The sequence below is a fragment of the Protopterus annectens genome, chromosome 1.part1 (assembly GCF_019279795.1).
Source record: "Protopterus annectens isolate FY-2018-M chromosome 1.part1, PAN1.0, whole genome shotgun sequence".
Lineage (NCBI taxonomy): Eukaryota > Metazoa > Chordata > Ceratodontiformes > Protopteridae > Protopterus > Protopterus annectens.
Window position 1 is genome coordinate 1452346865 of NC_056726.1, and position 22487 is coordinate 1452369351.

The window sequence follows — 22487 nt, forward strand, 5'->3', positions numbered from 1 at the left end:
AGTACAATTTGTGTGATGCTTGAACATCTCTGTTCAATCTAAACATCATTAAGCAAATTTTGGATATCAGGTACCAAACTTACACACATTCTGCTTTCACATAAATGTCCAGAATTTTCGACATGAAAAGTTGTCAACCCTATCAATGACCACTCCAACTAATTTTGCTTGGTCATCCGGAGAAATAATTGTATGGTTTAATGATGAGATATTGAATGGTGTGTGGGTATCTGAAGCTCTAGTTGGATAGGAGAGCATGAGTTTTGTTTTGTTAGGGTTAAGTGCAAGTTGTGCACTGCTTAGCCAAGATTCTACAGCAATAAATGACTGCTGGGTGGGTTTTTTTGGACTTTTTATAGTGTTGGGGTGGCACAAATCAGGGTGGAATCATTTGCATACTGAACTACAGAGGCAAGTGGGGTGGCAGTATGAAGATTGTTAGTAAAGATAATAAAAAGAAGAGGATCCAGAATAGATCCCTGTGGAACTCCCAAGATTACAGGCAGTAATGAAGAGATATTTTATTGCCATTTTACAACTTACTGGTGTCCCGTTAGATATTGCTTGAACCACGTAAGTACAGAATGGCTAAGTTTAAGTTCTAAGAGAGCAGTTAAGAGTTTAGAATGGGAGATATTACAAAAGCTTTGGACCGATCAAGAAAGATGGATGGTGGTTATTAATGTTAGTAAAATTAACAAGGGTGGTGGTAGTGCTATGATTAAGATGGAGACTATGCTAAGTGTTAGATGGAAGATGAGCAAGACATTTAGCAAACACACACTTGTTAACCATGCTTGTTAACCAGTACTTACACAGAAGGAGCCAACACCCCTTTCATATGAATAGAGATAGGTGATCATGGGTCAATTTATTAGGCATAGTAGGCTTACTACTGATGAGGTAACCTTTGCAAATGAAGTGGAACATTTAAAACTTATTTTTTTATCGAGAGGTTATGACAACAACTGGCTATCTAAAAATATTAGTGAAGTAAGTGCACTAAGGTTAGACAAAGTTAAACCAGTCTTAAAAAAAACAGCAAATTATTTGAGACATCTATACCTAGTAGCAATGAACTGTTTTTGTTCGCATCTAGTAAGGCATGGTTTAGCAGGGCATTACCACTCTCCATTTTAGTTGATATGTCTTTGATAAGAGATATATTAAAAGAAAATTGAAAGATAATTCTTGGAAATGGTGAACTAGTTAAAGTTCTTGGAACATTTCCGTCATTTACCTATAAGTGGATTAATAATGTGAGATTTATCTTGGAACATTTTCTTCTATATTACCTGGAATAAGAGTTACGGTATGCACCAATAAATGCAGAAGGTGCAAACAATGTTGACTTAATAGTAACACTTTGAGTGTTTATGTCAAGGCATTGAACTTGACCATATGGGGTAAGGGCAAATATGACTGATTTATAGGGGGTAGTCTATTTAGCTGTTTGCAACTTTTGCCAAGGGTACTGCATGGGCAAAATGATAAGGCTACTCTCAAGAAGGATTTATGAACACTCCCATGCAATTAAAAACAAAGATCTAAGTAATTTGTTAGCAACACATGCCTTAAACTGTTCATATTTTAAGGAATTTCAATTCTTTGTTTTAGATGCAATGAGTCTCAAAGTTTGCTCGGGGAACCCCAGTGTTTTAATAGATTTCCATGAGATACAGTGGCAAATCAGGATGTGTGCAGGCAAGACACCAAGGCTGAATGAATCTGTAAATATTAAATGTTTTTACAAGCACAGAGGTTTTAAGTCATTTATAAGTTTATAATGTTAAAAGTTGTTTGTTGATTGACTTGTTTTAATGCCATTTTTTTTCAGGATTGCTGACACTTTTATATATTTTTACCATTGTTTCTTTAAGGAATTCAGGAAATGGAGGATAGTAAATGGTTGGCTTTAATGGTCATGTGATTTTAATGATACTATATTTAAAGCATGGTGTGAGGATGGATTTTTATTCTGAAGAAGTTCTTTTTTAAATTAAATAGAATGAAAGCGCTTAATTAAAATGTGCATCCAAACCTCCAGCTGTGCTTGCTTTTGAATAGAACTGTTAGTTTTTTCAGTACATCTCTGTTGATGCCATGTTCTGGACAGGTACATGTGTAAATATGTGTATGCATATCCTCAGTGTGTAAATACACGTACACATATCCAAGCACCGTACAAGCAAACAGAGAAGCATTTATCACTAGTTGCATATTGCAAATAGTGCAAAAAAAGTGATTTTAGACTGTGGTGTTTATTATTGTTTATACCAGCTGGATGTTACATATACATTTCTAATAATTATTTCATTCAGTGAATTTATTTATTGTAATTTATTCTGCTTTTTAACTGAGTCTGGGTTTTGTGCTAGTAATTTAAATAAATGCATTTTGAGAAGTGTTAAGGCTTTTTCAATTATTTGTTCATGTTCTGGGTTTGTTTTGTACTAGAATTGCAGTGCAAAACTGGAGAGATGATGCACCTTCCATTGTCCTGAGTGAGAGACAAAAAGTTCCTCTTTTAGTACGCAAGGCTAATGTACTGCCACAGTACCATATTAGATGACAGTCTCAGTGCTAATCTAGCTGTGTTTGCAATGTCACTCCTGCACACATGCTTATTTACATATGTTAGCTGGACTTGATGTTCACTAACAAATGCCAGGTGCTGCACTAGTATTGTGTTGTTTGTCATTCACACTTTGGGCAGGATTCACGAAGCCTCCGTGTAAGAGTTATAACTCATACATGGAGGCTGCAGTTAAACGGAGTGATGTCAGCATGCTTTGCATATTCATGAGAGCATGCTGAATCACACCTAAGGCTAACACGGTCCATGTAAGACAGTAGGGGGCGTGTCCGTAGGCCGAGCCCTGTAAGCGGACACGTCCCCAGAAGAGTAAAAGTGCCCAAAGTAAACACCCACGACAGAGTCCATGGAAATGTGAATAAACACAACACAACACATGCCCCCACAGACTATGAACAGAAAACATATAAATAAACATGTTATATATTTTTTTTAAATTGTAAAAAAGTTTAACCGTGAGTGCGCTCGTTTGCGCGGGCATGCCCATAGCGCAGCTACAGTTAGCAGTCAGTGGGAAAGCATATAAGAACTAAATATGCAAAGTAAGCCAGGAAGCAATAGTGTAGTGGTAGAGATGTTGGCTGAAGAGCAGGCATTCATGGTTCGAGCCCCCACAACGCCAATTTTTATTTTTAGCAAAATAAGCACGAAACAAGTCCCTGACAAATATGTACACATAAAACCACATTTTATGTAAAATGTAATGAAATAGCCCATTTATAGTGAAGAAATGTGAGGTAACAAAAGAATAAAAAATGCCAGATGTGCCCATAGCTGAGCTACAGTTTAACAGGGTGAGTGCATCTGCCCGTACGTGAGCAGTGGTTTAACTGGTGCAAAATGAGTGCCTGTAGCTGAGCAGTGGTTTAACATGCTGAATTTAAGTGCCCCTAGCTCAGCTGAGCGTAATATGCGTGCCAATAGCCAAATGAGGCTTAAACCAGTGTACCCCATTTGCGCAGATCTGCGCACCGCGCAAACAAGCTAACCGACGGGCAACGTTGAGCAAGCTGTATCAAAACTTCCTTTACACAGACACACCCCTCAGCATGTCTAGACAGTCATGAAAAATAAAAAGCAGTGGCCAGGTTTGAACCCAGGATACTATACACCATAGTCAAGGTACCAAACCACTAAGCCATGACAGCAGTACCTAGAAATGCAATAATAGCTAATATATAGGAATAAATACAAACTGGAGCATGACATTGCAGGTTTACTGAAGTTGACACAATTCCAAAATGGCCAATCACAGATATGTACGGGAAAAACGGACTATATAAGCCCCATAGGTGGGAATACACAGCATAAACGATTGTAGAACTGAACTGCAGGCAGAATGACAGGAGTAGGAGAGGGTAGTTGCTTTCGAGCACAGAGGTGGGGCGTTGAGGAGTCCAGGTACATGGTCTGGCTCCTAGTCCACAATCATGAGGCCCAACTCATGCAGGGCCAGGTCCTCTGGGGAGCATACAGAGCTGAGGCATGGGACCGGTTGGCTCATGATCTCACCAGTGCCACAGGGATTCCAAGGACTGGTGAGCAGGTCCATCATCACCATGCGGACCTGAAGAGATGCAAGCAGGACCAACTGAACCTTTGGATCCAGGAGGCCCGGCAAATGCCCAATGCCCCACTACTGAGTAAGTTACATTTAATTATGTATGTAAGAAATTAAACTAGCTGATATTATGGAGATGTGTATTCCAATATTACTTCATTTATATTACAGCTGCAGGTGTCCGTTCTGCGGATCGCAGAGCCTATGGCGATAGGCTGCTGCGGTTGCGCCACCAGGCAGGTCAGTAATCCACTACCAGTAACTGTAAAGAAATATAAAAGTATGACATTCAGTAAAAGAGTGCAGTGTAGTCACTAAGGAATAAAATGTGCAAGTAACAGTGTGAAAGTGTCTGCAAGTATTGCTTGATTACAAAGTGTGTTTCAGCCTGTAAGTTAAACCAAAAAATGAAAATGTCTGACATAAATTCTGAAATAAAAATGCCCCACCTGTAAGAAAATAGTACACAACCTGCAGCAGGCTGAAAAGTATAGCTGCAGAAGATGATGAAATCACATGTGTGAAATATATCCCTGTTGAAATACTGAAACATGACAGAAGTGAGACTGTTGGAAAGGATTGTAATAACTACAGGTAAAACATGTCAATAAAGCCTAGAAGTAAGTACCATCCTGAATAGTAAAATGAAAGCAAGTGAGAGAGTGTGAGAAAGTGTCATGAATCCAGCAATACAGTAGTAATAACCCCTGAATAAAGTATACTGCAGTCAAGACAGAATGAAATGCATGTGAGAATCAAAACCAAACAGCAAAATCTGTTCAAAGTGTTGCTGCATCTGGAATGTGTATCCCAAAATCTGGATATGTTGCTCTCAGTCTGCAATATGCAGATAGGATGATTGTCTGATATACCAAACATCCACACTTGTCTACAGCTATATAAAGCAAATGTAGCAGGATGATGTAGCTGAACAAAGCTAGATATGAATGTGTATGAAGAACAATAAAATGTATATTGATGTTGCAGTAACAGTCCTATCACCAAGTTGAAATAGTTATCATATAGGAAACTGTAGTTAGAACAGTAGTGTGTATATATCTGTAGCTATTAGAAATGTACAGCATATGTATTGGTATTTGAAGGTGTTAATATTATTTTCTTCATCCCACCCTATAACCACATATAACCCATTCCACGTGAAAATGGTATGTGCAATCACAATTAACACCCCTGGACGTTTGTCCTGTTGGGTCATATATATTTGCATGTCCGTTGATGCATCTGCCCTGTTCATACATCCAAACCAGATGGCCTGTTGCCATCAATTAACCCTGCATATTGTTGGTCTGTGTATTGTTGTTCAAATTATGCATGTGTTATGAACGCTGTTCATTGGTGTGAATATCTGGGTGTTTGGTTAATGGGAATACTAATGCATGCTGTTACAACTAATTGTGAATGGTATTATATGTCACTAATCCAAACTGTCATGACATAATGCAAAACATAGGACGACAGGGAAGGCAGGTTCCAGCGGACCCACCTCTCCCACCTCAGCTGGCGAGTGCACCTGGCACTAGTGCCGAGTCTGGACCCTCCTCCGGTGGCCCTGTGCCACCTGTGGGTGGAAGTGCTGCAGGGGATGGGGCTCGCCCCCCCTCTGCAAGTGTGGCCAGAGGAGAACCACCACTCACCCTCCGTAGCGTCCGGACTGTGGTGCGTAGGGAGATTTGGGACTCTGTTCTCAAGCCCCTATGCCAGCTTGAGGCACGGGTGGCACAACTAACGGGCATGCCTGTTGCCCGGCCTACACAGCACCCAGCACAGCCCCATCCTGGGCAGTGAAGGAACAGTGACAACTGCCTATGGGTGGGGATATCAGTTCCACTGTTGTCATCTGTGGGCTCATGGGCTCTGGATATCCAAACCTCCGTCCCCGTCAATTGTGTAACCCCCCCACACGTGTCATACACCGCCCCTGTATGCGTCTTGTTTGTCTTGTCTGTTTACCTACCCAACCTACCTCCCCAGCTGTACCGATTTTCTTCACCTGACATACCACTCTCACCTGAAAAAAAAAAAAAAAAAGGGCACTCTGTACCCACAAAAAAAATATGCCCCATACATAGCTGCCCATTCCGCACAGATGTCTGCTGGACATGGAATCTATCAATTACAATTGGCTGTACAACAAGTATTATTGTTGTCCTGACACCTCTCTCAGGGGTGGAAGGTTTCAAATGTCACACCAAATTGCATACATATGCACAGCTGTTGCTGATGAAGAAATGGGCAGCTATGGGCCTTACCTACATCCCTCCTGCAAATCCCAAGCTTGTTTCCCTACTGTCTTACTCTCTTTGTGACCCCTTTTTCACCACTTTCTGGTCTCCCCATTTTCATTTCTTTCAAAGAAAATAGTGCGGGTGTGCACCAGAGTAAGCACTGTTAAGCGGTTGTAAGCAGGTGTGCGCGTGTGTGCGTGGAGCTAAACGCCAGTGCGCATGCGTGAGCTCCGTGCAAACCAGCGCTAACCCGGTTACAACTGCTTAAAAGTGCCTTAGTCACTTTGATTGACAGGTCCTGTACTCAGTTCAAAAGCGAAATAAAATCCCACTGTCAGTCCCGAACCCAGGACCTTGGAAGCACTAGTCTATATGACCTACCACTAAGCCACAACTCTTATACAAGAACATTGTGCTAAAATAAATATAACATGTAATAGTAGGGGTGAATGTAAAGGGAATATATGATGTGTAGTACCCAAAGCATGTCATGTAGAATTACTGTCAAAACTACTGGATTCCCATAATAGTAGTGTGTGAACACAAACAGCCATGCTAGTTGGTAGCTTGTAGGTAATAATGTCAGTTAAAGTACATATATAAATGTATGTATATGTATATATATATATATATATATATATATATATATATATATATATATATAGTTGTAGGAGTCATTGTGCATACACACTTACTACAGGGAACATGAGAGAGGAATGGAGAAATGTGAATCTACAACACAGCCTGAATCATGAGAGAGATACTAACCTTTACACTCACAGAACACTGTCCACAGCATACCAGCATGGTCCCCACCCTTACAATCTGAAAGGGCAACGCCTATCCCACATACCCTTTTATAGCACTGACCTGAAATCACAGTGAGAACTGCAATCAGTACACAACTGGCTGTATGCAATTAGCAAATGCTGGCTTACAGTTGGTGCAGAGGCCATCACATGGACCTATGCAGATACCTACAAAAGCATCCAGTACTAACACTCCACACATGCAATACATTCATTGCACTGTCTGGAAGCAGACAGAGGGAGAGAGAGAGAGAGAGAGAGAGAGAGAGAGAGAGAACAAAAAAAAAAAATTATACACTGTCTCTGTGACTCTAAGCTGTCAGCAGTGACAGTAGCAGCAGCAAGCAGAAGCAGTGGTAACGCAACCAGCTGTGACAAACACAGGTAATGCAAAGTAGCAGGTTAATAGTGTGCATACTGTGAACCCTCCAAATGTGTCATAGGTCTGTATCTATAGGTATGTCCATGTGATATGTTGTGTGTACGTAGTTCCACCAAAAGGGGATGACCATACATTACATGTCAATCAGTCTTAGGCCATGATCCTGGCAGCAGTTGTCTGTGCGTTGCCCCCAGCAATGGCTGTAGTGACTGATTTGAAAGGTCATTCAGGTTCAAAAGGCAGGATCAGGCCATCATAAAGGCACACTGGCTGGGAACAAGTGTCTGCAGGTACTCGATATCACTGCATATGCATCCCATACTGCATAATTCCATAGCTTAGCAGACCAGGCCAGTTATGCATATGATGTGGTAGTTCCCAGGGTCAGTCGAGGTGCCTCCTTAGTGGTGTGGGACCACTGTCGCTGTATGCCACTGCCCAGGTACATATCCTGTAGTACAGCCAAGATAAATCATCAGTGTTATATGCGGTTGTATGTCCTCTCGGAGTGCAGGTAGCACACATCCAGGGATACCATGAGGTCACAGTGATGCTGTGTGTTCTGCTCTGCTGAGGGCGGCCCTCACCTGGAAATGTGAGATGATAGGGAGGTTACATACAGCTGTGATAAATATTTCAACTGGTGGGGGAGAAGGAGTGGGGATACGTGCACCGAACCTGTCTGCAAGACTGTTGCCAATATCCGTGTGTTTGGTGAATGTTAAGTAGGTGTGTATTAACACAGAGCATATCTGAGGCATGTGGTCCATATGTGTAACATAACTGAAGAAGGCCTTGTGGTCATCCATAGTGTTTGTGGCCATTTCCCTCCCATAGTAGGCCGTGGCCATTGTTATGATGGACCGTAGCATAGTACTAGTGCTGACCACAGATGCCTTCCCTTAATGTGAATGTGCTCTGTCCTGCAGTAGCCTCCTGCTATTTTTATACAATCTGCCTCTGTCTGGGGTCCACCAGACAGGATGCCTAACCTTTGTGCATAGGGTCTGGGTTAGAAATGTGTGTGCAAGTTCCATGCAATCTGTGGCATGTCCGTGGTAAGCATTTGCAAAGGGGTCAGCAGTGTGGGTTGTGGCTTCCACTGGCCCAGTGTGCTGCATGGATACCATCTCAGTCCCAGCAAGTGAATAACTGTCTAATCACATACATATCAAAGTAGTCTACTGTGCTGGTGGTGGTGGTGGGATATGTATATCCAGGCCGAGTAACTTCTGTCCACATCACAGTAGTGGATGGCGTCCCACATACAGTACCTTGGGATGAACCCCCAGAGTGAGTTTGTGCATTGGACCTGTCAGTGTGTGCTGACCGATGGGGCATGCTACAATGTTGTGTGGAATGTGGCAGGTATTGTTGTACAGGTGTTGGCTGAGCACTGATATCTGGCCATGTACCTGTGTATCCACCACGACACACACACATGCAACATATGGGAATAGTAGTATATCACTACACATGAGTATCATGTATAGTGTGTGTGCCATATATTGCTGACATAGTCTGCTGATATCCTGTTTGTGTTCTCTTCCAGGGAGATGGCGCGTCAGCGTAATCCTGCCTACTCTGTAGCGGAAGACGAGGAGATCCACCAGAGCCTGGTGTGGGAGTATGACAACCTGTTTTCCGGCACCAGTCAGAATCAGCAGGAGAGGGCTGCACTGTGGCAAGACCTTGTCCGTAGAGTAAATGATATTGGCATGCATAACAGGACATATGAGCAGGTACGACATCACTGCAGTGATTTAATCCAAAGTGTCCATCAGCGTGCATCAGATATCCACAGGCAACAGATTGCCACAGGAGGTGGGGTGGCCACACATCCCCCCCTCACCAGACTGGAGGGGCTACTCCTAAGTGTTGTGGCTCCAGCCCCGGAACTGCAACAGCAGTACACCTGCATTATGATGGAGGCTGGTTCCACACAGCAGCACGACATGGAGCGTGCAGGTAATATGCCATATGTACACTTGATTGTTCTGTACACTGTATCATATGCAATATCAATGGCACAGTTGTGCCCACTGACATTAATCTCATCATTTCTGCAGTTCCCTCCGGGGTTACAGCAAGGCAGGCCATCCATGCTGGTGAGTGTGTTTAACATAACCTATAATAGTCCTGATAATGCTAGTAACAGTAGTGTAACTCAGTAGTGCTCTGTGTGTATACTGCGGGGTGTGCATGGGTGCATGTGTGCAGGTGTGCAGGTGTGCCTGTGCCCATGTGTGCATGTGTGCATGTGTGCATGTGTGCAGGTGTGCCTGTGTCCACGTGTGCATGTGTGCATGTGTGCCTGTGTCCACGTGTGCATGTGTGCATGTGTGCCTGTGTCCACGTGTGCATGTGTGCATGTGTGCATGTGTGCATGTGTACATGTGACCATGTGTGCATGTGTGCATGTGTGCATGTGTCCGTGTGTGCATGTGACCACGTGTGCATGTGTGCATGTGTCCATGTGTGCATGTGTCCACGTGTGCATGTGTGCATGTGTCCACGTGTGCATGTCTGCATGTGTGCCTGTGTCCATGTGTGCATGTGTGCCTGTGTCCATGTGTGCATGTGTGCATGTGTGCAGAAGTGCATCACTGGTAACAATGTCTGGAGATTGTAAACTGTGTTTCCTGTCTTCCTCCCACAGGTTCTGGTGCTGCTCTGGTGACCTGCAGCAGGGAACCTGAATCTTGTGCCACGGGTACTGGTAATGATGATATTTGTGTAATGGTACAGGAAGGTGTGTCAGGGTCTGCCATTGGTCAGCCAATTGACAGTACACAGCTGTCAACCCCATCATTGCGCACAGTCATCCTGCCAGTACATCCTTTGTCACCATTGTCCCTAGGTGATGGACAGGATACAGTGGGCATAGACCAGGGTAATGTGGTACCTGTGGCACATGCGTCCCCACACAGCAGCCATGGGCAGGATCCTCCGATGGTACCACACAGACAGTTGCCCATGGGTTCTCGTGGGAGCATCTGTGGGCGTACTGCCTCTGGCCGACGTGCCCAAAGAGATCTGTCAACCTCAGCTATGTTTCGGACTGTCATGCAGGCACAGTCGTGTATGGAAAGGTACACCAGACAGGGTCTGAGGGAGCTGAGAGCATGTCGCACAGCCATGACAGACAGTATGCGTGACATTACGGATGCTATCCGTAATTTCACCGATGTCATAGACAGACATTGTGGGGACATATTACAGCAGTTCCACAACCAAATGTCCATGAGCCAGGGCAATGGTCGGCGTTTGCGGCATCGACGTGGCCGTATGCCGGCAACAGCAGCAGCTGGCAGTCGGCGTGGATGACAACAGGCTCGCGCACACCCCCATAGTGTCAGCAGCAGCCCCAGCAATGCTGGGTCTGTGCTGTCATCGGAACGCCCCAGGAGACCACGTGCACGTGGCTCTGGACAGTCCCAACAGGGACCTGTGTCCAGTCAACACACTCCCGCTTCTGATGACAGTACCCAGTCTGGCTTAGTACTGGATACGGTCCGTAGCACCCCTGCCAGGCACAGGTACCATGTCCGTGCCCACAGACACTGATCTGTATGACCTGCCAGGTGCAGCCTGTGACTGTCCACAAACCCCTGTATATGGCAGCCATGAGGTGGAACTGTGTGCATGCATACACACATGCGAAATGTTAACACCTAGGGCGACCACATACACACACACACTGCACTAACACTGCCCCACCCTGTACTGCTGCCCCTTGCCAACACACATACACACACATGTCAATTGGTGGTATCAGTGGCTGACTCAGGCATACCTAATCCACACCCTGTGCATATGATGACACTGTGCCACCTCCTGCAATCTACAACATCATTGCAGGAACAGGTAAACATGTTGCTGATGCACAGGGTGACTACATAGAAGTGTATTAGTAGTATCATGTTGGTAACAGTACAGTGTGCTGCTATGACTGTGTGTATATCCCAGCATGCCTGCTGCAGTAACTGTATGAATGTCCTGAATTGTTATCTGCATCCATAGTATATACCAAAGTGTAACAGCTGCACATAATTGCATGCCAGTGGTAAGGTTGTCAACAGATAGCCGCATACATGGGTAGCACAGGGGGAAAGCTAACGCAAGTAGTGATATGCAATGGTGGACATGTACAGTAATGGTGTCAAGTTGCCCACAACGACCATGCAATGTGGATGTTCGCGCATGTAGATATGTGTGCAGTACCAATGTAATCCAAATCACAAATAACTATGACATAATATCAGTTCTACCATGGGCATCTGCGCTGTGTATTCCTGGGTACATGTTGATAGTGCCTACATATTTGCATTGTTACTTACTGTTATTGTTACCCCTTCTTTGTTGTACAATGCACTACTTCCAGCCCTGTTTGCTGTAGCTTTGTTTGCATGCATGTTCGCTTGGGGTTCCCTGGAACACTGCTTACACCTGCAATGCAGAGTTACAGTGCTTCTGTAGACTCCTAGTGACATCTGCATAGCGTACAATACGTATGTCAACTTTACACATGACAGACCATCACTGTCTGTCCTGTACGCATGTACGTTGCCTGTGACACATTGCACATGTCTTACCTGGCATTTACCCACGTGTGCAGTCATATATGCCAGTGCTATGAAACAGTAGCGGTACACCCACATATACACACCTTCAGTATGTTGTTCCCCATTGGCCCTATGTGTTGGTACTCACCATGACAATCACTCTACTAGGGTAGCATGTGCAAAGGTAACCTGTGAATCACCTCTATGGTCCAGCTGTGGTTTATGTGAGTCATGTGGCAATGTCACAGCTGCCACATGTATGCAGTCAGCCATCACCCTTGGCCAGGAACGTACAACACATGTGTGGGATGCCACCACACAGCCAATCTGGGGACTGGGCTCTCTGAACCCAGTAATGTCATACCCTGTCAGGTGGCATGTCATATATACTACATCCTGGACAAACTTCAACCCCAATCCCTGCTGCTACTATTGATAAAACCCCTGAAGATGTTTGATAGTTTTGACCAATTCTTTACTGAGACATTTCAAGCCCTAGCTAGCCATCTACCTCCTAGCTCCCCTGGTCCTGAAAGTAGCACCCCTAGAAACCTACTTGCGTTCAGCTGCCAACCAGTCACCACTTCACTTCTCCGTACCTTGATTGAAACAGTGAAACCCACTACACTTTCTGCTGATCAACTCCCTGCCGAGTACCTATCAAAATCAGATGATGCTATTGCTTACCCCGTCTCAAAACTAATCAAACGAACCATGGTAGAATCTAAATTTCCCACCATCTGGAAAATATCCTATGTAATCCCACTTCACAAAGGAGGCAGCTCTACTGAATTCTCCAATTATAGGCCAATAGCTATACTCTCTCCACTTGCAAAGATTATGGAAACTTTATTCATAGACAATTCATGCACCACCTAATCCAAAAATCACCTTATGGCAGACACTCAGCATGGCTTCCGTCCTCATCACAGCACTACTTCAGGCCTCCTAGCCTTTACTAACACCATAAACCATACTTGCAACACTAATTATATATCCTCAGCCCTCTTTTTGGATCTTTCCAAGGCATACGATATGGTTGATCACCAACTTGTAATCCACACCCTGCAAACATTCTGTCTAGATACTGGAGCCTTCCAATGGTTTCAATCCTACCTGCATGGTCGACAGAAGGCTGGCCTCTGGCAGAACAAACTCTCTAACCTTCTACCTAACACCCTCAGAGTACCACAAGGCTCTATACTAGAGCCCTTGCTGTTCTCCATCTTCATTAACGACCTTTATACTGTCATCCCAAAAGTCAGCTGTATCCAATATGCTGAAGACTCTACTCTGATCTGCTCAGCCACATCTCCAGCAGAGTTATGGTCAGCTACCCAGACCACCTTTAATGCAATAGAAAACTGGCTTTCTGAACATCATCTGATCCTAAATCCTAAATAAACTAAACTGCTGTTATTTCACCAACACGTAGGTCTACCACTTTCACCTTTACCATAACATCAACTGATGGCACAATAATCTCCCCTGACCCATCTACTAAACTATTAGGTGTCATCATAGACAATAATCTCAAATGTGACCTACATGTTAACCAAATTATCAAAGCCATCAATAAAAAACTAGGGTCACTTTACAGAATAAAAGCCTTCCTAACCCCTCCAGCTAAAGGTGCCATAGCTCGCTCACACCTTCTTTCAACCCTTCTGTATGCATCCCCTCTACTCTCGAATATGAACAAGACTGTCCTTAACAAACACTCAATTTGCTACAACCACATTGTCAGGTTTGCCACTGGGCTGCCTTTTAGGACACATCATTGCATCAATCTAAATCAGCTTGGTTGGCTTGCAATACCCAGCCTAATACAGTATAACCAACTGATTATGGCCTATAAAATCCTCTATAATCTGGACAATACTCCTGCACTTCAAATATTATCACCCCCTATAACAATCCTAGACTGCTTCAATCCTCTAACAAACTACTAATCAGACTAGCAAATTTAATAACACAGCCGGTGATTCTCTCTTTGCAAACTCTGTAAGTAGATTCTGGAACTCACTTCCAGCTGATATTACCTTACTTTCCACCTTAGGTCAATTTAACACTAGACTCAAACAACATTTGTCACTTAACTGGCTATGTCAATGTATCAAGTCTGGCTAACTCGAATGTGTAAAATCTGTTAACCAGTTTACTGTGTAATTTAATTTAATCCTGACTTGTGCTCAGGACTAACATTAATCTGTGGAACATGTTTAACTTGCTTACTTATGTAATCTCTGTAAATAATCTGTTTGTAATATGTAATGCTGGTATTATGTAATGCTGTATCTGCTTACCCTTGTAGCTTTTCTCCCCGGGCCTCCCCTGGAAATGGATATGCATGCAGTCAGGCTATCCTGGTCAACAAATGTAGGATAAATAAATAAATAAATAAAATATATTACAGTGACTACAATACAAGTCAGACATTGACACGCACTGACAGCATGCTGAACACACTGGGGCATACGTGGGGACTCAGAATAGCATCCTGCCTGAGCATCACACACCTCCGCAGCTGGCACACAGGCATATGTTCCGTTGGAACAGAGCACATGCCACACATGGCACACACATCCCCTGTGCCACACACTCACAGCCTGTAGGGCTACACAACACACCTGCTACAGACGTGTCAGGTACCTGTCTTGGGTGCTGCACTGGGGTCCCGCTCAACAGGCTGTATCTGGTGAAGGTCACAGTGATATGCCTCAGGGCACTATGGTCCACCACAGAACACATGCATACAGGTCAGTCAGAGGCATGGACACATATGACTCACTCATTGACCATGCCAGTATGGCTGACCTGAGACATACCTCCCTGGACTACATGATAGGGAACATAGAATGGATCTCTCAGCATGTGGCACAGGCCAGTATGAGCCTGATCTTGGTTGCCAACATACCCTCACCAGGTATGCTACCACTATATGTGGGAAGGGTGTTGTATGTCTACATTATGCTCAGTCTCCACTGTCATTCATAGGGTATCCGCTGGCTGTCAACGTGTGCTTACATGCTAGGGAAGCCACAATGATGTGCAAGGGTCATCTTGCATGTGACACCCATGGCCCGATCTATAATGGCAAAGCTCCTTGGTACACACATACTGCCTTATGCTGCAGGACATGGTTTACATAGCCACCTCCGTGGGGTATCACACAGGTTAGGACACTAACAGTGCTGCTACACAACAACAGCAGTGTACACCGGAAGATGCATGCACCAGACACTGTCCTCAGCACGGTGAACTGCAATGTCTGTGCAGTACCAGATTCCTGATTCATGGCTCACAGGTGTTACCCATCACTGACAGGTTATGCCCCATACCATGCCTGTCGTCCCCTACACATGTAACACACATGGACAGGGGGTGGTATCCCAAGGTACCACAGATACACACACCTCCAGGTTGTTGGCACAGCACAAAGCATCAGGGCCTAATCATGTGCAGCTGACAGTGTGTCAGACTGCCATCTGGTTCATAGCCTGGCACACACAACCCTCCCATACACAGGAAGACCACCTATCCTCCATAACAACACTGGCAATATGACAGTCTCAGGAACTGTGTTTATATGGCTGGACTGCATCCAGCCAAACATTGTGCATGAGCATTACTGTAGCTACAACACACTAGTTGAAGGGTTCACAGCATGTGGTCACTGAATTGCAGTGGAATGACATGTTACCACTACCACAACAGGTGGGAACATGCAGCACCTGTACATCGACTACATGTACACTATATGGCCCAGACCAGATGTGTATCCCCTGCTGTAGGTATTTTACCATATACACCCACACTGTATAGACACATACCACGTGCGGACCCTGCACAGTAAGACACAGTCATATTGGTATACATTGCAAATACCATTTATCCACTCGAGGCATGTGTCAGACATGGTAACTACTGCAGGTCACAGGTATTTATGTGTATGTGTCGCACACATACATCATGTGTGCAATGCCATTGCTGGTTTAGGCAATGGCATGCATTGTTATGTACAAAGACCCACACAAGGTCATACTGTGTGACGCAACCACACGTGGCAGTTGTGGGTTACCAAAACATACCTATCTGTACACTGACAATGGTAATAGACACAGTAGCAGAGTGCACTATTGGCATTACTAGCCAACTAGCCCTGTTTGGCTGTGCTGATAGTGTGGTGACATCCCTTGTGTTTACTGGGGGAATATGCAGCATCTGGTGTATTGTAGTATTTGCCAAAAAGATCTGTTTTCTCACACTTGCATTTACACACACCCTACTACCCCCAAACACGCACACTTGCCATTTGCAGGATTCATTCCCCTACCTAACTAAGTCACGACACGTGAGAGAGACGCATTAGCAAAGCGCACTATTCGGATTACTAGATAGTTCCTCTTCTCTGGCCGTACTTATAGGGTGCTGACAACATCAGTATTTTGAAAGGGTAATGTGCATCAGGTACTGTGATCTCCTGATTGCCAAAACTAACATGTTTTTCATACGGAAATGCACACACACAAACTCCCCACATCCAAACACACACACATGCCATTTACAGATTTCAAACTCCTACCTAACTACATTACAACACTCGGGAGAGACGCATTAGCAGAGTGCGTTATTCGCATTACTGGGATGTTTTCCTTCTCCTGCTGTACTTATAGGGTGCTGACATCATCTGTGTTTAGAAAGGGGAATGTACATCCTGTAGTGTGTTCTCCCAGTTGCCAAAAGGGACATTTCCCTCACACAAAATTGCGCGCTCACTAACCCCCCTCATCTAAACACACACACTTGTCATTTGCAGGATTCAAACCGCTACCTAGCTATGTTATGACACTCGAAATGGATGCATTAGCAGAGCGCGCTATTCGCATTATTGGAAGGTTTCTCTTCTCCTGCTGTACTTATAGGGTGCTGACGTCATCTGTGTTTAGAAAGGGGAATGTGCATCCTGTAGTGTGTTCTCCCAGTTGCCAAAAGGGACATTTCCCTCACACAAAATTGCACACACACTAACCCCCTTCATCTAAACACACACACTTGCAGGATTCAAACCACTACCTAACTATTTTATGACACTCAAGACAGATGCATTAGCAGAGCGTGCGATTCGCATTACTAGAAGGCTTCTATTCACCTGCTGTACTTATAGGGTGCTGACATCATCTGTGTTTAGAAAGGGGAATGTGCATCCTGTAGTGTGTTCTCCCAGTTGCCAAAAGGGACATTTCCCTCACACAAAACTGCGCACACACTAACACCCCTCATCCAAACACACACACTTGCCATTTGCAGAATTCAAACCACTACCTAACTCTGTTATGACACTAGAGAAGGACACATTAGCAGAGCGCACTATTCACATTACTGGGAGGATTCCCTTCTCCTGCTGTACTTATAGGGTGCTGACTTCATCTGTGTTTAGAAAGGGGAATGTGCATCCTGTAGTGTGTTCTCCCAGTTGCCAAAAGGGACATTTCCCTCACACAAAATTGCACACACACTAACCCCCCTCATCCAAACACACACACTTGCCAGATTCAAACCACTACCTAACTATGTTATGACACTCGAGACGGACACATTAGCGGAACACGCTATTCGCATTACTGAGAAGTTTCCCTTCTCCTGCTGTACTTATAGGGTGCTGACATCATCAGTGTTTAGAAAGGGGAATGTGCATCCTGTAGTGTATTCTCCTAGTTGGCAAAAGGGATACTTCTTTCAAACAGTATTGAACACACATTAACCCCCTCCACACACACTGAGCATGTACAGGATTCAAACCCCTACATAACTATGGTATGACACTCAAGACGGATGCATTAGCAGAGTGCGCTATTCGCATTACTGGGTGGTCTCTCTTCTCCTGCTGTACTTATAGGGTGCTGACATCATCAGTGTTTGGAAAGGGGAATGTGCATCCTGTAGTGTATTCTCCTAGTTGGGATACTTCTTTCAAACAGTCTTGAACACACACTAACCCCCTCCACACCCACTGAACATGTCCAGGATTCAAACCCCTGCCGAACTATGTTATGACACTCAAGACAGACACATTAGCGAAGCGCGCTATTCGCATTACTGGGAGGTTTCCCTTCTCCTGCTGTACTTATAGGGTGCTGACATCATCAGTGTTTAGAAAGGGGAATGCGCATCCTGTAGTGTGTTTTTCCAGTTGCCAAAGGGGACATTTCCCTCTCACAGCCTTTCACACACACAAACCCCACTCATCCACCCACACACACTGAGCATTTGCAGGATTTGAACCCCTACCTAACTATATTATGACATTTGAAGGAGATGCATTAGCAGAGCATACTATCCAATTTACTGGGCATCTATTCTGCACCTGTAGTATTTATAGGGTGCTGACATCTTTATTTCTACAGAGGTATGTAGATGTAGTACTACCTGTCAGGTGGGGGATAGCATATATATGCATTTGCAGCCACCTACGTCAGGGTCAGATATGCACATCGCACTGGCAGGTTATGTTCTATACCATGCTTTGGGACCACAGGACCTGTAACACACAACACAACCAGTCCAGAACACCATACCCACATCCAGGACACACACTTAGCTTCCCTGGGAACAGTGCCAGGATATGCAGGTGTTCACATACACCATTCCAGTTGTTAACATCAGGTACAGGCATATTGTGTGTGAGAACTACTCAGGCCTCTACCACTTTACCCTACAGCCACTACAATTTGTGGGTCCATGTGCTATGGCAGAACCACACACCACAGCCACATGGCGGAATACATATTGCACCTGTCCATCTGCAACGTGGGTACTCACTGTTCCACACCAGAGGTAGACCACCATTGTTGATATCTGACCATACCCACCTTTCCCTGGACATCCATATCCCATCTCCACCCCAGGCAAGGTTGTCACTGCACACAAACTGTATTTAGCACAAGCAGACTCTACACTTGTGTAGACTGGGGTGGACGACTTCAGAGGACCCATGCTGGAGGACTATACTGGCCACACAGCATAATCCTTGACAATTGCATTCTATGAGCATGTGTACAGTTTGCATTGGTCATGCTATCCCACATATACCCATGACTGCTCCACAACAAGACACCTGTCAGCTGTACACCAGCCATATATGCACTGTACAACAGACAGAGTGACCTAATACATTGCAGAGCTGTAGCCCACAGAGGGAGGACATCTGTGAACAGTTCCAGCATGGCACTTCATTCACACATACTCATTACAACACAGTGTTGACAGTGGAATCGTCCAGAGAATGCAGATAGGGCTCCTCTCAGTCTGTTATTGACGGACACCTACTGTCAGAGATCCTCAGCAACCCTCTCACAGCACACACCGACAACATGGCTGTGGCTTAGCACATTCAATCCCTGGGACCTCCACCGTGCCCCTGCTTGACAAAGGCACAGCTCACTAGCCTCACATGTTGCCTTCTGTGACCTACTTTACAGTGGCACAGTAGCCTACTGTCCTGGGGATGCAGATGCCAAGCACACTCTGGCTGAGCTGTCATTCCCTAGGGCAACAAGCCTAGTATTGACCTCTACACCCATATGTTCAATTGTCGGATGCACAATATTTGTTGTGCTGTTCTACTGTTTGCAGGTCTTTATTGCCATAGCATTCCCTGTTCCTATGACCAACTTGTGTATCTGTAGAAGATGTTTGCATATGACGGCGATCCACTATATCACTTATGTCTCTGTAGTCATTTACTGTGTGCACTGGGCTGATTGCTGTGTTGTGGTTGGTTCCTGGATTGACACGTACAAATACCAGATATGTGTGGCCAACTGCTAAATGGAGATATGGCCTAAGTGTGTGAGCATGCCCAGTTCAGCCTTTCCATGGCATGTTGTCTGACATATGCCTCATTTATCAAAGTGTGCGAGCATGCCCAGTGTGAGCTTTCCATATGTTGCACTCTGAAGTCCACCACATATTTGGGTGTGTGTGAACTTCAACAATATCTCACATTTATGGTTGTGTGTTGGGTGTCATGTTGTGTACTAACTGGCCAACTGCTTTGTGTCTGCCACAACAGGGATTATACTGTGCCTGTAGGGATTGCATGGGATACTTTGCAGACAGTTCTCAACATACTTTCATAATGACCTAACACTGTAGTACCGTATAGTGTACTGGTTCAGTACTTTCACTGTGGTGGACAGTATCCTGGGCTTTAGTCCTATGACTGCTTGACATCTTCATAGTGAGCACAACAGACTGTGTAGTGGCCAGTTGTGCACATATCACCATGTTGCAATATGTTCAGATATGGACTACCTACACCAGGCTCGTCCAACATTGCTAGTGTATTCCACAACATGGGTGGACATTGGCAAACACTAGCGATGTTCCCTAGGCCATTTCTGATGCTAGTCACAGGGTGTGTTTGTCCTTCGACACACATTGTAACTGGAGTTTGCCATGACATATGTCATGGTTAGTATACTGTGCCTCCGTCTACCTCTGACGTAACAGTGATACCCAGGGTTAGCCTACCATCTCCCATACACTCATCAGGATTCCTCTTGAGGGGTGTCGATATGTGACTCTCTGGCTGACCTGTACCAGGAGTTTACTGAAGAGTGGGGGTGCCTTCTGTGTTATGGATCATTCTGTACAGCTTGTCCTATGTATGTCAGTGCTGGGGTTCAGGTCTCTCATGTGCATAGCTCACTGCCATTCAGATTGTACAAGGTGTAACATGTTCATTCATTCCAGGTTGGACATGGCTTCATACATCAGGCACAGCTTTCCTGTAGCTGGGAAGTATGGCGGTGTGTGGGGCTGCAGTTTGTTTACTCAGGCAACACATGGCATCTGTTCATGCTCTTTGCTACCCCTGGTGGGGTACTGTTGTGGACTTTACAGTTGATGGAGGTGTCTGCTGTGGTATATCCCACAGGGGCTATTGTAGTCAGTTGTGACGCTGATGGAGGATGAATGCAGAGCCACAGTGAGTTCCCCTTATCTACATCTGCCAACCTTCATGTTTGGGTGGGTATATGGTACATGTTTCTGCGAACACTACAGCCACATGTTTGTCCAGTGCAGGATATCTATCACCTTTTGTACCCAGGTCTCACATTACATGTTAGGTACCTCATGGGTTAACACCTGTGTGATAATTTGTGGGCACTTACGGTATATCCACGGTGGTTGTCTATACACAGTTCTGCAATTAGCTTGCTGACATGGCTATGGCTACAGTTGTCTGTTTGTAGGTGGCCCTTTTGTGGGTTGCTTGTGTCAGCTGGGGGTCGGATATGGTGGGCTGTTTGTACTCCTCTGCATACATGTTCAGTCACAGTCCTTCCATGTTGGCCTATACCTATGGGACATATATACAGAACGGGGGGGGGGCCAAGACCAGGCCTTGTGGGATGCCACTCATATCCGCTTTGTAGTCTGACATGGATGCGGCATGTCTGACCATGTCAGTTCTATCCTTGGTCTGGTTTGCAACCCCTCTACTGACATAGGGGTATATATTTAAGCTGGTGAACATATCCATACTGAACTCGTACGGTATTGTCTAGAAGCATGTGCACGGTCCAGCTACGCTGTGTGGACCACATTGCCCTCATCAATGACCTTAATGACTGCTTCAAATGGGTCAGACATGTTTAGGGGCAGGTTCTGCAGTTACGACAGCCACACTGTGTAGGGTCCAGTATCAGTAGGTCCACAATAGCCTTCTGTCTGCGGTACATACTGATCCTTTCCGTAGCTGTGCAGAACAAGCTTGTCAGGATCCTGGGGTGGTAGTTTGGAGTATCCATTCAGGCAACACCTTTGTTGTGATGGACCACTGTTGTTGTACACTGCTCTTTGGGTACATATCCTGTGGTAAGGCTGACATTGGGCAGTAGTGTGATTTGGCATTCCATTATTCTTGGAGTCCATGTTGGCCTCAGCACAGGACACCATCACATACCTTTGCTGCTGTATGTTCTGCTTTGCAGATGATGGCTGTTACCTCAGCATCTGCAATGTCAGGGGACCATCAGTCTGCTGGGATAGGTATTCTGCACTCGGGGGGGGGGTGTTTGCACTGCACCTGACAGGTTGTATGTTAGCAATATGTGTGTGTGTTTGGTATGTTGTTTGTAATATCTGTGTGATTCGGGGCATATCTGTGGATGCCCAACATGGTTCCTACCATCAGATGGGTAACCCTTGTGATTATCCTTAGTGTCCTGTACGTTTTGTATCTTCGTAGGTTCATGGGTTCATACTAGGCTATACACCCTAGGCCATTAGTAAGCCTATCCAGAGTGTGTGTGTCTTTT